Source organism: Hevea brasiliensis, chromosome 1 (genome assembly GCF_030052815.1).
Source record: "Hevea brasiliensis isolate MT/VB/25A 57/8 chromosome 1, ASM3005281v1, whole genome shotgun sequence".
NCBI classification, from domain to species: Eukaryota; Viridiplantae; Streptophyta; class Magnoliopsida; order Malpighiales; family Euphorbiaceae; genus Hevea; species Hevea brasiliensis.
Window position 1 is genome coordinate 128,184,240 of NC_079493.1, and position 13,819 is coordinate 128,198,058.

General features: G+C 33.6%; 2 non-coding genes across 2 annotated transcripts; both read left to right on the forward strand.

The window, feature by feature from the left end:
- Positions 1–215: 215 nt before the first annotated feature.
- Positions 216–322, forward strand: LOC131170242 (small nucleolar RNA R71). Its single transcript, XR_009141147.1, has one exon. It is a non-coding gene; the product is annotated as a small nucleolar RNA R71 (small nucleolar RNA).
- An 8,144-nt stretch (positions 323–8,466) lies between these two features.
- LOC131170261 (small nucleolar RNA R71) lies at positions 8,467–8,573 on the forward strand. Its single transcript, XR_009141154.1, has one exon. It is a non-coding gene; the product is annotated as a small nucleolar RNA R71 (small nucleolar RNA).
- The last annotated feature ends 5,246 nt before the right edge of the window (positions 8,574–13,819 follow it).

The following is a 13,819-nucleotide window of genomic DNA, read 5'->3' on the forward strand; positions in this document are numbered from 1 at the left end:
TCATGGCATCTAACTCATATACACCAGCTGATGGCTTCTTCATTTCATTCCTTTCACAGCTCCATTGATAATTGTTGTAAGCAATTTTATCCAATGCTGAATAAGCTTCATCTTCTAACTTCTCCATAAGATCCCCTCCTGAAGATGCATCGATTATACTTCTAATTGCTGGAGAAACACTATTGTAGAAATGTTGAACTAGCATCCATTTAGGGATTCTAAGATGTGGACATCTCCTTTGAAGATCCTTATATCTCTCCCATGCTTCATAGAGACTCTCATCATCCCTTGGTCTGAAAGAAGTTAATTCATTTCTCAATTTCGCAGTCTTGCTAGGAGGAAAGTATTGAGCCAAGAAAGCTTGTGACAACTCATCCCAAGTAGTTATTGATCTCGGAGGTGATGAATGCAACCACTCCCTAGCATGATCCTTCAGATAAAAAGGAAATAATCTCAACTGGATGGCATCATCTGAGACTCCATTTATCTTCAGCATGTCACTAATCTCAAGAAAATGTGCAAGGTGCACATGTGGACTCTCAGTAGGACCTCCCCAAAACTGTGATTATTAAACCATTTGACAAAGTGAGGGCTTCAACTCAAAGTTGTTTGCTTCCACTCTAGGCCTTGTAATACTTGGTCTAAAATTTTCAAAACTAGGAAAAGCATGATCCTTAATTGATCTGTTGTTGTTGTTTGCCATAACTTCTATCACTTGTTGCTCTTGCTGTCTTTGAATTTTGAGTTCAGCTTTTCTTCTTTTAGACTCTGCTGTTAAAGCTTTAGCTGTCTTTTTAATCTCAGGATCAAAAATTAAATCAATTTCTGCACTTTTTGTCCTTCTCATATAAAAGATATGTACATGAAAAACCAAAACAAGAAAATCCCAAAGTAAAATAATAAAGAAAAGAAATTAAAATAAAAAAAAAATAAAATGCCCAAATTAACCAAACAATCAATCGTCTAATATCAAACAAAAACAAATTCCCGGCAACGACACCAAAAACTTGATGCGTATTCCGCAAGTATACGGGTTGTTCAAGTAGTAAAGAAAAGATATCATCCCACAGAGATTTATTGTTTGAGTACCAAACTATAAAAGTCACAATTATTTGGGCTATCGATAATGTGTGCCAAAAAGTAGAGTAAAAGTGTAGCAAATTAAATTGGGAAAATAAAGAAATTATAATGAATTAAGTAATTAAAATTCTAAGCACTTTACTAATTTACTAAAATTTCAGCAAGTAATTAAATATTTAATTAATTAATAGTAAAAATTGATCCCAAAGTTGAGGTTCATGAAGTAAATTTTATTGGGATTTGGATAGGCAAAACCAAGATTAAGGGAAATACAAGTTTGAAGGAAGTTGATTCTGATTTCCTTTAATTTCTCTTTCAAGAAAACTAAAGAGTGTTTTAAAGGAAACTAAACCCCATTCTCATGCAATGTTTAATTACCCAAAACATGAGAATGTTTAATTACCCAAAACCCTTTAAGCACTTTAATCAACTTGAAATTCCTCTTAATCCACTAGTTTATTTCTAATACTAGGTGATTAAGTTCATTATCTTAATTATCTATCATAGATTTTCACCTCTCGGTCCTTCAATCTAAGATTAAGAACAAAACCCAAAGGATACCAATAATGGGAATATAAATAAGCATACAAAATAAGAATCAAAACTTATATATACTAAAATATGGTTACAACCAGTCCAAATCCACAAATAAAACTTAAATCATTACACTCAACTCTGAAATCTTAAGTATCTACTCACTCATGCTTGTATTTACAAGTAGTAAATATGAAATAGAGCAAGAAAACATGAAAATAAGACTAAAAATAAAAGAACCCAAAAGAAGAGAATCTAAATCTCTGAAAATGGAAGCTGAAAACGTCACTCTGCAGGTGTTCTTCCTCCAAAAATGGCGTGGTTCCTTCTTTCCTTCCTCTTTTGATTTTTCTCTCTCTTTCTCCTTATGGTAAAAATGAGAATATGATGCTTATATATCCCCTCAAGGTTTGCCCTAAAAATAGTCTCTAAAGGGATAAAGACAAAAAGGCATAAAAGGTGTGAAAAAAGAAAATTTTTCTATGTCAGCAAATCTGCCAGCGTCATCCTATATGCCTCATGTGGATTCCTATTATTTTCCACATGCCTCATGTTAATTCAGAGAAGGAGCCTTTAGATTCTGCACGACCAGCTACACGGGGCATGTTGAAGCCCTTGAAACTTTTAGCGTGTTTTGTTCCAAAATCTCTGTTTACACAACCCAGTGTTGAATTTACATGCCTCATGTGGATTCCTGCTGGTTGACTCTTTTCTTCACACGACCTTCAACACGGGGCATGTTGAAGTCCTTGAAAATCTCGGCTGGTCTTCTTCCTTAGGCAAATTTTCTTCATTTTTCACACTACTTTAAGCTTCCAAATCACTTTGAATTTCTTCTATATGGACCTTTTTGCCTTTAAACCTTATTAAAACCTATCAAAAACATTAAAATTTCAAAAATCAAATATAATGAAACTAAAATTAACAAATTAACTAAAATAAGCACTAAAAGCATAAAATTACTAAACTAAAAAGGGCAAAATGGATGCAAAACTACCCTAAAATACCTATATAAAATGGGTTTATCAGCCAACCTAGTACATCAGCTATGGATAGTAAAAATCCCAAGGGCCAGACACAGGGTTAGAGAGGCCAGTCTAGCGTATCTATGGCCAGTTCTCCTGGCATAGCAACAAAGGGATTAGTCTCGATGCCAGAGTGTACACACTATGGGAGGAGGCACCAAGGAGAGTGTCGATTATTGACTGGAGGATGCTTCCGATGTGGAGCTACCGATCATTTTCTATGAGATTATCCACAAAGGAGTGCTCCCACTACTCCACCACAGATTGAGAGATATGCCCTCGCAGCACAGAGGGAAAGACAACTGGTACATCACAGAGACTTGTTACAAAGACTATTGAGCGACCTAAGACTGGAGTAGCACCCCGTGTATATGCTATAAGGGCTCGGGAGGAGCCAGATCTAGCAGACGTTATTAGAGGTACATTTTTCTTTATAATACCTTTGGATATGTATTGATAGACTCTGATTCTACTCATTCCTATATACGCATTATACCCCTGTTAATAGAGGGATACAGATAGATCTGTTAGAAGAAGACATACTTGTTACTAACCCTTGAGGCCGTAGTGTAAGAGTGATGAAAAGTTAACATTCATAAGTAGATAAATCAAAGATGAGAAGGAGACTGTATATGAGATGAAAGAAGATGGGTACAGAATTGGTTAAAGACAAGCATGTAGAGCCAGATCTAGTAAGAAAGACTAAAGAGAAAATGAAGCATTATAACACAGAAAAGTGGAGAAGTAAGGAGATAGCAGTTCCTCGACTATTTACACCAGGCAAATTTCAAGGACAAAATTTTTATTTAGAGGGGGAGAATTGTAACGCCCTCACTTTAGGTAGTCTGTACATTCTCCTATTCCGATGACTAACGTCTATTCAGACAGCTAGAATGTCTGGAACTACACTTAAACTAGAGTGCGGAGGCATAAATTAATTAAATAAAGACCAAGTAAAATTAAAGAAAAATAAAAGAAATGAAATGCTAATAGGTTAAAGGAGCCGAGGTCCTGGCGATGGGTAACCCTAACGGGAAGCAACTGTGAAAATAGTTGTTAACCCCTGACTCGTGGGGAAACCCTGTAAGATAAATATTGGAACTTACTTAGGGAATTTATGAGGTTTAAATGATAATAAAAATTATAAGAAAATACAAAAAAATTTATGTCAATCAGTATAGACAATTATAACTCGATGAATACAAAGAAGGGCATTTTAGTCATTTCACCCTCAGTGTTGGATCTTGACCTAAAGGTCAATCAAAAAGAGTGAGAACAAAACCTTTAAAATTAATTGAAATCATGAATTTGTACAATGGAAAAGGGAAAGAAAGAAAAGAAAGAAATAAAAAATATAATATATTTATGACCTAAGCATGATGTCATAATAACATCATTAAATTTTATAACCAATGGAAATTAGATAACCATATAAAAGAGAGACAAAAATCAATTAATGGACAAAAAAGAAATGATCATCTTCTTCTTGGAACCCTTAGGCCGAACCACCATCAACAAAGAGCTTCCACCATTTTTAACCTTGCAAGCTTGAATTTCCCTTCCATTTTTACATCAAAACCCATACTTGTCTTCACAAAAACTTGCTCCTACACCTTGAGGAAGTCTTAGGTAGCCAAGAATTGAAGAAAATTTGAAGTTCTAGCAAGTCAAGTTGGTTATAAGTGAGGTTAGTGCACTATATTTTCTCTCTTCTTTCTTTAAGTGTTATTAGCATGTTAAACTAAGTTAAAATTTCATGAAATTAAAAAGAATACCATAAGTAAATGGAACCCTAATTTTTGGCAGCCATGGGAGTGATGGGAGTTTGATGAATTCATGAACATAATTGTGTTTACTAGTGTTGATTAATAAGTAGATATGAGTAGCATATTTATTTACATGTGTTATGCATGAGTTGAGAAATTGAAGTTAGGGTTTAGTTTTAACCTAAAGTTTGGGGGTTTTGTGAATTGATGCCAAATTAACATTATTGAGACCATTAATTGACTATTTGAAGTGCCATTAATGTGATTGAAGTTTGGTAGTTGGGTGGAATTAAGATTGGAAGTGTTGAATTTTTGTGCAGAATTTTGGACATATGAGTCCAGCAAGGTTATGTGGCCATAAGTAGAGCCACATTGCTCCAATTGGTGTGAGGCCAATTAAAGATGAAATTTAAGACATAAAGCTACATTTTTCATGCAGAGACCCTGCCCAGAAACTGAATCTAACATGACCCAAAATTATCTTGAATCTGGGTAACCACTTGCTGGACCTGGAAAAATGACCATATGAATAATAAATGTTCAAATGGCCATAACTCACTCTAGGAATGTCAGAATGACCTGATTCTTGAACCATTGGAAAGCTTAGACATAGAAGCACATTTTTAATGGAACATAGAGCCCAATTCTGCCTCTAACCCAACCAATTTTCTAGAAATATTTAGGTCAACAATTCTGACCAGAATCAAAACTGACCTGAAATTTTGGACTTAGACCTACCCAACCAGTTTTGGAAAAAATGCCATAACTTGGTCTACAAAACTGCAAATGCAGTGAAATCAAAGCAAAAATTTCTATAAGACTTAGAACTAAAATTTTGGTGTTTTGACCAAAACCCAGAACCAAACGAAACTTGGCCAAGTTGTTAGAACAAGTCAATTATCCAAATCTTGAAATTTAACTAAACAGCCACTTGACCCTAGAATAGTATTTAAATCATATCTCCCATTAGGAAACTCCAATTGGGATGAGCTATTTTGTTATGGAAACCTAAGAAATAGGAATCCAACTTTAATTTAGGAACTTTCTTCAAATTTTGAGTGTAAGGACCCTAAAATGGGAATCAAATACACTGACCTAAACCTGAAATCCTTAATGCATAGGGTTCAGGAGTCTAGGTTAGTTAATTGGCTATAACTCACCCTACATAACTTGAAAATTTGTGATTCTTTAACCTGAGTGAGCATAAGACATAGGAAAACAACTCATATGAAGGTCATTAGGCATAAATATGACTGTAACATGTCCAAATGGTTGGACAAAGTTGGGATTCCATAATCTACTTGGTTCTGGAACCATAAAGGGTCAATGAACCAGTTTTGGTAATTTAATCATAACTTGAGTTATAAAACTCCAAATGACATGATTCAAAAATGAAAACAAAGATAAGACATAGAGCAACAACTTCCATGAAGGAAGTATGGCCAAACAGTGGCTACATCTTAACCAATATGCTAGGTGAATTTAAGACACCAAATCTAGACCTTGAGAAAGGTTCATAAAAGGACTTGTCATATGATATGGAGTTAACCAAAATGATTTGCTACACATAAAAGTGACATCAATATGTATGTGGGACCTATATTTCCATTACAAATGAAATGAATGGTGCTAATGAATAGTAACCCTAAATAGTGCATAAAATAATATAATGATACTAAATTGCCCAATGCATACCTAGACTTATGTATATAGCTTGGATCGATTGGTATACCAACTAGGGACTATAGATTGCAGTATTGCCCACATGAATATTCATTGATAGACAATATATGTTTGATACGGTTGTTCTACAAGCTTTATGCCTGGCCATTGGCCATTGTGCCTGATTTGATTTCTGGCTTTATGCCTGCCTGCTGGCCTTGTGCATGACATGACGGATTTATACATAATAGACATACGGATGTCTAACTAGTATACTTTTGTGTATCCAGTCTGTATAGTCTGTTATAGGTTACTTGGACATTAATATGAATTTAATAAGACTAAATATGAGATAAATGAATAGAAAAAGATCCAAATAAATTTATTTGCTCCCAAAGTTCAACAAACATATAATTGACTCAAAATTTATGAAATTTTACATAAAATATTTATCTTCAATTATTTAGCTATTTTTACTCCTATTTATGCACCACTAAGCAATTCACTTAGCACTTTGGTTTTACCACGCGTAGGTATTGGAGACTAGCAGCAGTAGTTGCCTACATAGGGATTGATCAGATCTGTTATATTGTGGGTGTCACCTCAGCAGTCCATTTTTTTGGTGGGGCCCATGTGTATCTAGATTTTGTATTTTGTTCATTGTATATAACTAAATGATGTAATTCATTTTGTGATTGTAAATAACTTGTAAATTATTGTATATGAATTTTATTATTGTGTATGAATTTTATATGAATGAATGAAATATATTTACTTGAAATTTATATGAGTAAAGATGATATGATATGATATATGGAAAGGTGAAATGGATATGAACTGTTCTAACAAGTGAAGGGTGGAACCCGCCATACGCTAATAAAACAGAAAAGACTCTGTCCGGTTCTCCACAAAAAAATAAATTGTGATAAAAAAAATTTTCAATACATATACAAATATGAATAAATGCAAATTAAATTGCTATGGTATAAGACAAGACAAGATAGGGTGCTCCGACATCGAATGTGGCACGCCTTACTCAACTACACTGTAGACGGGTAAGGGGTGTCACACTGAGACTTTCTCCTTCAACTTCCCTTTTTCCTTCTTCTTATCATCAAAAGGTTCTTTTTCAACTTCCTTTCCCTTTTCTTTCGTTTATGGTTCCTCCAGTTGCTTTCCACTCCTCAAGGTGATTGCATTGCATTTCTCTCTTAGGTTTGTCTCTGTCTCACTTGGCAGTACACCTTATGGTTTATTTGCTATCATATTGGCTAGCTGCCCCATTTGCACCTCTAAATTCTAAATAGCAACTTGCTAATTTTATAAAGTCATATTGTAATTCTGGAAATTTATCTTTGTCTCATTCATGAAATTCTCAGTTGTCATAGCCAAATTAGCAATTGTATCTTTCAAACCTAACTTCTTCTCTGATTGTGAAAAATGAGGTGGCGCTCTGCTTTGATAGTTAGCCTACTGATGTTGTTATGGTTGTCCTCCCCATGAAAAATTTGGGTGATTCTTCTAAGTAGGGGTGTATGTATCAGAATATGGATTGTTCTGCTGTCTTCTAGAATTGCCAACATATTAAGCTTGCTCTTGCATTGGTTGGAAGACTGACTCATCAATACAATAGTCCTTGGTTGCATGTGGCCCAGCACAATTCTCACATACAAGTGCTCTAGTGCTAGTGGTAGCTACATTTACTGACATCTTATTCAGTTTTCTAGAAATGGAATCCATTTTGGCATTCAATATGATAATGGAGTCAACCTTATGAATTCCAACAGCTCTCCTTATTATGTTCCTCTCATTGGTCCATTTATAGCAATTATCTGCTAACTCTTCCAATAACTTATATCCTTTGATAGTTAGCCTGCTGCTGTTATTGTGGTTGTCCTCCCCATGAAAAATTTGGGTGGTTCTGCCAAGTAGGGGTGTATGTATCAGAATGTGGATTGTTCTACTATCTTCCAGAATTGCCAACATATTGAGCATGCTCTTGCACTGGTTAGAAGAATGACTTATCAATACAATAGTCCTTGGTTGCATGTGGCCCAGCACAATTATCACATACAAGTGCTCTAGTGCTAGTGGTAGCTGTATTTACTGACATCTTGTTCAGTCTTTTAGAAATGGAATCCATTTTGGCATTCAATACGGTAATGGAGTCAACCTCATGAATTCCAACAGCTCTCCTTATTATGTTCCTCTCATTGGGCCATTTATAGCAATTATCTCCTAACTCTTCTAAATACCAATTATCTGCTAACTCTTCCAATAACTTATATCCTTCATCAATTGACTTCCTCAATAGAGATCCTCCTACTACAGAGTCTACATTGCTTCTAGTATGACCATTTATCCCATTGTAAAAACTCTAAATCAATAACCACTTAGGTAGTCCATGGTGTGGACACCTTCTCACCAAATCCTTGAATCTATCCTAAGCTTCATAAAGTGTCTCCATATCCATCTGAGTAAACATTTGGATATCATTTCTCAGTTTCACAGTCTTGGCTGAGGGAAAGAACTTTGCCATAAACTTTTCTGCCAAATCCTCCCATGTAGTGATAGACCCAGTAGGTAAAGAATTCAACCATGCTCTTGCTCCATCCCTTAGTGAGAATGGGAAGAGTCTTAATCTAATGGCATCATTTAATACTCCATTGAACTTCAATGTATCACATATCATGAGAAAACTCTCTAGATGAACACTAGGATCCTCATTTGCAGTCCCTCCAAATTGGCATGCAGTCTAAACCATTTGAATAAGAGTGGGCTTCAGTTTAAAATTGTTAACTTGCACTGGAGGTCTTGTAATGCTCAATGTTGAACCAAACAACAATGGCCTAATGTAATATCGCAAAACCCTCTTTAGTTGCCTTGGAACTTGTGGCTTTTGCTCTTCATCCACCACTTCTTCAATCACAACTATAGGATTCATTTTATCCGTTTCAATATTAGCCTCTTTTTCAACCTTCTTCCTTTCTCTAACTTATTTTTTATTCTCTCTACAAGTTCTCTCAATTTCAGGATCAAATTGTAATGAGCTTGAGTCAACCAAACTTCTCATAAACCACCTGAAAATAACCAAAGCAAAAACACATCAATAAAATTAAAATGCCTAGATTACCAATAAAATCAACTATTTTGATATTAGAGTTGTCAATCCCTAGCAACGGTGCCAAAAGCTTTATATGCATCTACAAGTGCACATATTCCTATAAGTAATAAAGAGTGAGTAAAGTTCCCATGAGGATTGTCTTTAATAACCAAAATATATGCTAATTTTACTAATATCTAGACCATTAAATGGTATTAAATTCAAGAAATTAAAATTAAGATAAAAATAAAATTAACTAAAATTAGAAATTAACTAATAAAAGCAATAAAAAATTTGGGTTTAAATTCAAACAAAAGTGGCTGGGGATATTGTTTCACTTGACCCAATAATTAATCTCAATCAATTTTATCTAATAATGAATTTTAACTACTCTTGTAAGGGTAAATAATCAAAAGCATTTAATAATCCCTTTTGGTCATCATCAAACCTTCTCATTAAAGAATTAACTCCTATTTCTCAATAGAGAATTATTCAATTAATTAGAGCATTCAGAGAAAGATATTTCAGCAAAACCTCATAGACCCAATCTTAGTTTCCACTTTTAAATGAAATCTATGATAGTTGTTATTAAATCAATCTTATAATAATGTTTTGTAATGCCCTCACTTTACGTAGTCCGTATATTCGACTACTCCGGTGACCTAATGTCTGTCCGAACAATTCAAGATGTCTAGAACTATACTTCAGTGATAATAAACAGGCATAAAATGATAAAATAAATAATAAGAAAACACAAGAAAAATTAAGAAAAAATCAAAGAGATGAAATGTAATTAAGTTAACGAGCCAAAACCGTAGCGATGGGTGACCGCACTGGGAAGTTACGGCGGGGACCGTTAACTACCCCTGGACCACGTGGAAATATTTTCGAGACCTAATTAAAGGTCTACTGAGGTTTAATTGACATTGGAAATGTCAAAGAAAAATTAGTAAGTCAGTACAAATAAAAAACAAAAATTTAAGAATTCGGCGGGTCAAGGAATTAATCGGTAGCATCAAAAAATGGGAAATGCAACCCGAAGAGGGGCATTTTGGTCATTTGACACCTAGAGTGGACTTTTGACCTAAATGTCCATGAAAATAAGTAGTATTAAATTTTGAAAATCACATGAAAAATGAAAATTAGAAATGAAATGTAAATAGTGAGAAATTAGGGTGTTAATTATAATTATAGAAACTTAGATTAATTAAATGTTTAATTAAGATTAGTGCTCCACTAAGTGATTATAAAAGGCATATGAAGACAAGGTTTTGGCCTCTTCACGTCTTCTTCTTCTTCTTCTTCTTCATCTTTAAATAGCCGAATTCAATTCCAACGGGAAACTCCATGGATGGCCAAAGCTTCAAGCTCTCATCCACCAAGATCAAGCCATGAAATCTTCAAGGTTCTTTCATTAAAAGTTGTCTATACGCCTTGGGGAAGAGATTGGGAATAAGAAAGAAAGTTTTTGGTGGAGATTTGCACAAGCTTCAAAAGAGGTAAGTGCATGTTTTCATTACTTGTTTCATTAAAGTTGTATTTGAGGTTATGGTGAGTTAGATTATGGAAAAAGTTGAGGAATTTGATGAGTATGGACAAGGTATTATTTTCGGCAGCCATGATTTTTGAAGAAACTTAATGTGTTTCCACTTGAATTTGATGGGTAATGAGGTTAATTAGAGTGATTAAATGTGTAAGAGCTTGATTTCTATGTATATGTGTGAATTATGAATGTAAAGTGAGATTATGTATTGAAATTGGGAAGCTTGATGTATATGAGCAATTTGGGCAGCCTTGATGTACTTAGGAAGACTTTGATTTCATGTGTATTTAATGGTAAATTAAGATTAATGGATTGTATAATATTGATATTGATTAGGTTTGAACAATTGAATTGGTTATGGGACAATTGATTGATTTGCTTGAATTGATGGATAATTGCTTGAGTTAAATTGTATTTGGACATTGATTGAATTATTGGATACTGGATCACATATTTTGTGGCTGAATATTGGTTATATTAGATTGATAATTGACAATTGACCAAAGTACAATATGCACAATGTGAATGGTATTCAATAGAAATGCAAAAATTGGCAATGCAAGCAAGGTTAAGTAGGGCAGTATGCATTTTAGGGTTTAAATGGAAATATGTGATCCCAATTGATATGAGGCCAATTGGAGGTGAATTGTGACTTATAGTATACCAATTTTCATGTGTAAGTCATGCCTAAATTATGCCTAGAAGTGACCTAAAAGATTGCCTAAATCCGGAATTGCATTACATGAAAACCCAGAATTTTGACCATATGAATAATAGTCAGTATTTTGGCTATAACTCACTCAAAACAGGTCCAAATGACCTGAAATTTATATCAATGGAAAGCTTAGACATAGGGCTACATCTTTTTGTGAAGATCATAGAACCTAGAAATGTCATTTACTAAGTCAAATTGATTCCCAAGTTGGGTTACAAAAACTGCCAGACTTGAAATTTACCTAAAAGTGACCCAAAATTTGTCAAATAAGTGCAACTTGACCAGCATTAGTAAAATGACCATAACTTGGTCCAGAAAACCCCAAATGACATGAAATCAGTGCCAAAATGTCACTAAGACATAAACCTACAATATTGCTCTTTTGACCAGGACCCCAGAAACGAAGGAAAATAAGTCAATTAGCTAGGTCAAAGTAGTGCACCAAATCTGAAAAATTACAATAAAATGCAATAAGCTTTAAAATGAAACTGGTAACACATACCAACACTTAAGGACTATAAAATGTGATATATTGGTAACATTAAAATTAATTCACCTAGTGTGTATTAAAGGTCAACATTATAGGTTGACTAATGAAATAAATTGAAGTGAATAGTACCAATAAAATTTAATTATTGGATTTTATTATTAGAAACAATTTAACGGAGTGCTGAAACACCTTAAATTGTATATTTTAGTTAGAAAAGACATTGGGAAGGGAAAAGACCCACTGAGTTAAGGCCAAGAGGTGACTCATCAGAGGTTTGTGCACAACTAGTTTTTAATTGATTTTGTTCTGAATATTTCATATGATTAAATAACGTTATTTTCCTTATGTATTATGTTTATCAAGTATTGGATTTAATTCGATGATTATTGAAATTATTATAGTATGTATGAATTTAGCTTTATGAAATGGTATTTTAACAATTATTGAGCATTGTTGTGGATTGAATAAATTAGTTTTGAAAAAATTGTGATAAAATATGTTTTGAATTGTGATGAGCATAAAAATTATTGGATATTGGAATTGACATTGAATTGAATTGTGTTGTGATTTATGCTCACAAAAAGGACAAAGAGATTCATGATATTGTTTTATATCTCACTATAGATGCTTGACTAGGTTATTACCCGTCTCTCTCATTTGTTGTGGAGACAATGGAGTTAGCTTTGTTTTGATTGTCATGGTACATGCACAGGCTTAGATTCTCCTCTTATTAGAGGTTAGATCTAAGTTTTTCATGGCCCTTTCGGAAGTTTCATTATTAGAGGTTAGACCATAGGGAGTTAGAATCTCGATTTGACCTCCCCGACCATAGGGAGTTAGAATCACCATGGAGATGGCCCTTTTGGATTAGTTTTGCATAGTTAGTGAGATAAAGAATGATTTTTTAATAGTAAAGAATTTCGATTTCAAATGGGATTTATGCATAATTGATTTTATTGAAATTAATCTTTATTTCCATAAATTGCTGGAATTACCTTAAATGTTTAGTTGTGATTTGATAAATTGAATTTTGTGATCAAAGTCATTTTATACAAATGATTTATATTATTGGCTTTTGATTTTTCGAATTTGATGAGTATCCAGATTTTCAAATTATTTGCTGCAATTTTGCTAAGGTATATTGTACTATGTTTTAAGTTATAGTTGTGCACTACTGAGTTCACCACTCAACAATAGTTTTGTATGCTGTCGCAAGTGAAAGTAAGGATAGAGCAACTGAGTAAGAATTCCTGTAGCTGTGCCTTGAAGACACATTCAAATCAGCTCCAGGTGTATCATAGGTATACCCATGTACATAGGTTTTATGTATGCATGTAATAATATGTATGTAAATTATTTGAGCAGTTGTATAAAAACTCTTATAAAATATTTTGGTATGTAATTAAATGCAAATTATTGTAATATAAATTTGAGATTTCATTTACCAGTATAGTTTTGTAATATTAATTTTTGAGTCTTGTAATCAATGAAATGTTTCTTTTATGATGAGGTTGGTTTGAAAATGAATTGATTTGATTATTGAGATTAAATTGTGAGATGAAATGAAGTTTATTGGAGTTTTATTTGAAAAAACATATTGAGAGTGTTTTCCTTTTCAGGTTTGAAGAATTGTTTTTCTCAAAATACAGCCGGCACTCTGCCAAAATTTTAAAAATTTTTGTAACACCAGATTTTAATCGATGATTTTATCTATGACCAAAATTTCACTTAAAGGCTTTTTAAGAAATATTCAACATTCCCACCACTATTTAATTTCACAAAAATTGTTTTAAAATCCCTTGTAGTATATTTAATGGCTTACCGGTAGGTAAAGTACGGTAATTCATTAGGTGTACTACAGGATCATGTTACATCTTACGAGGAGTAGGGTGTGACATATT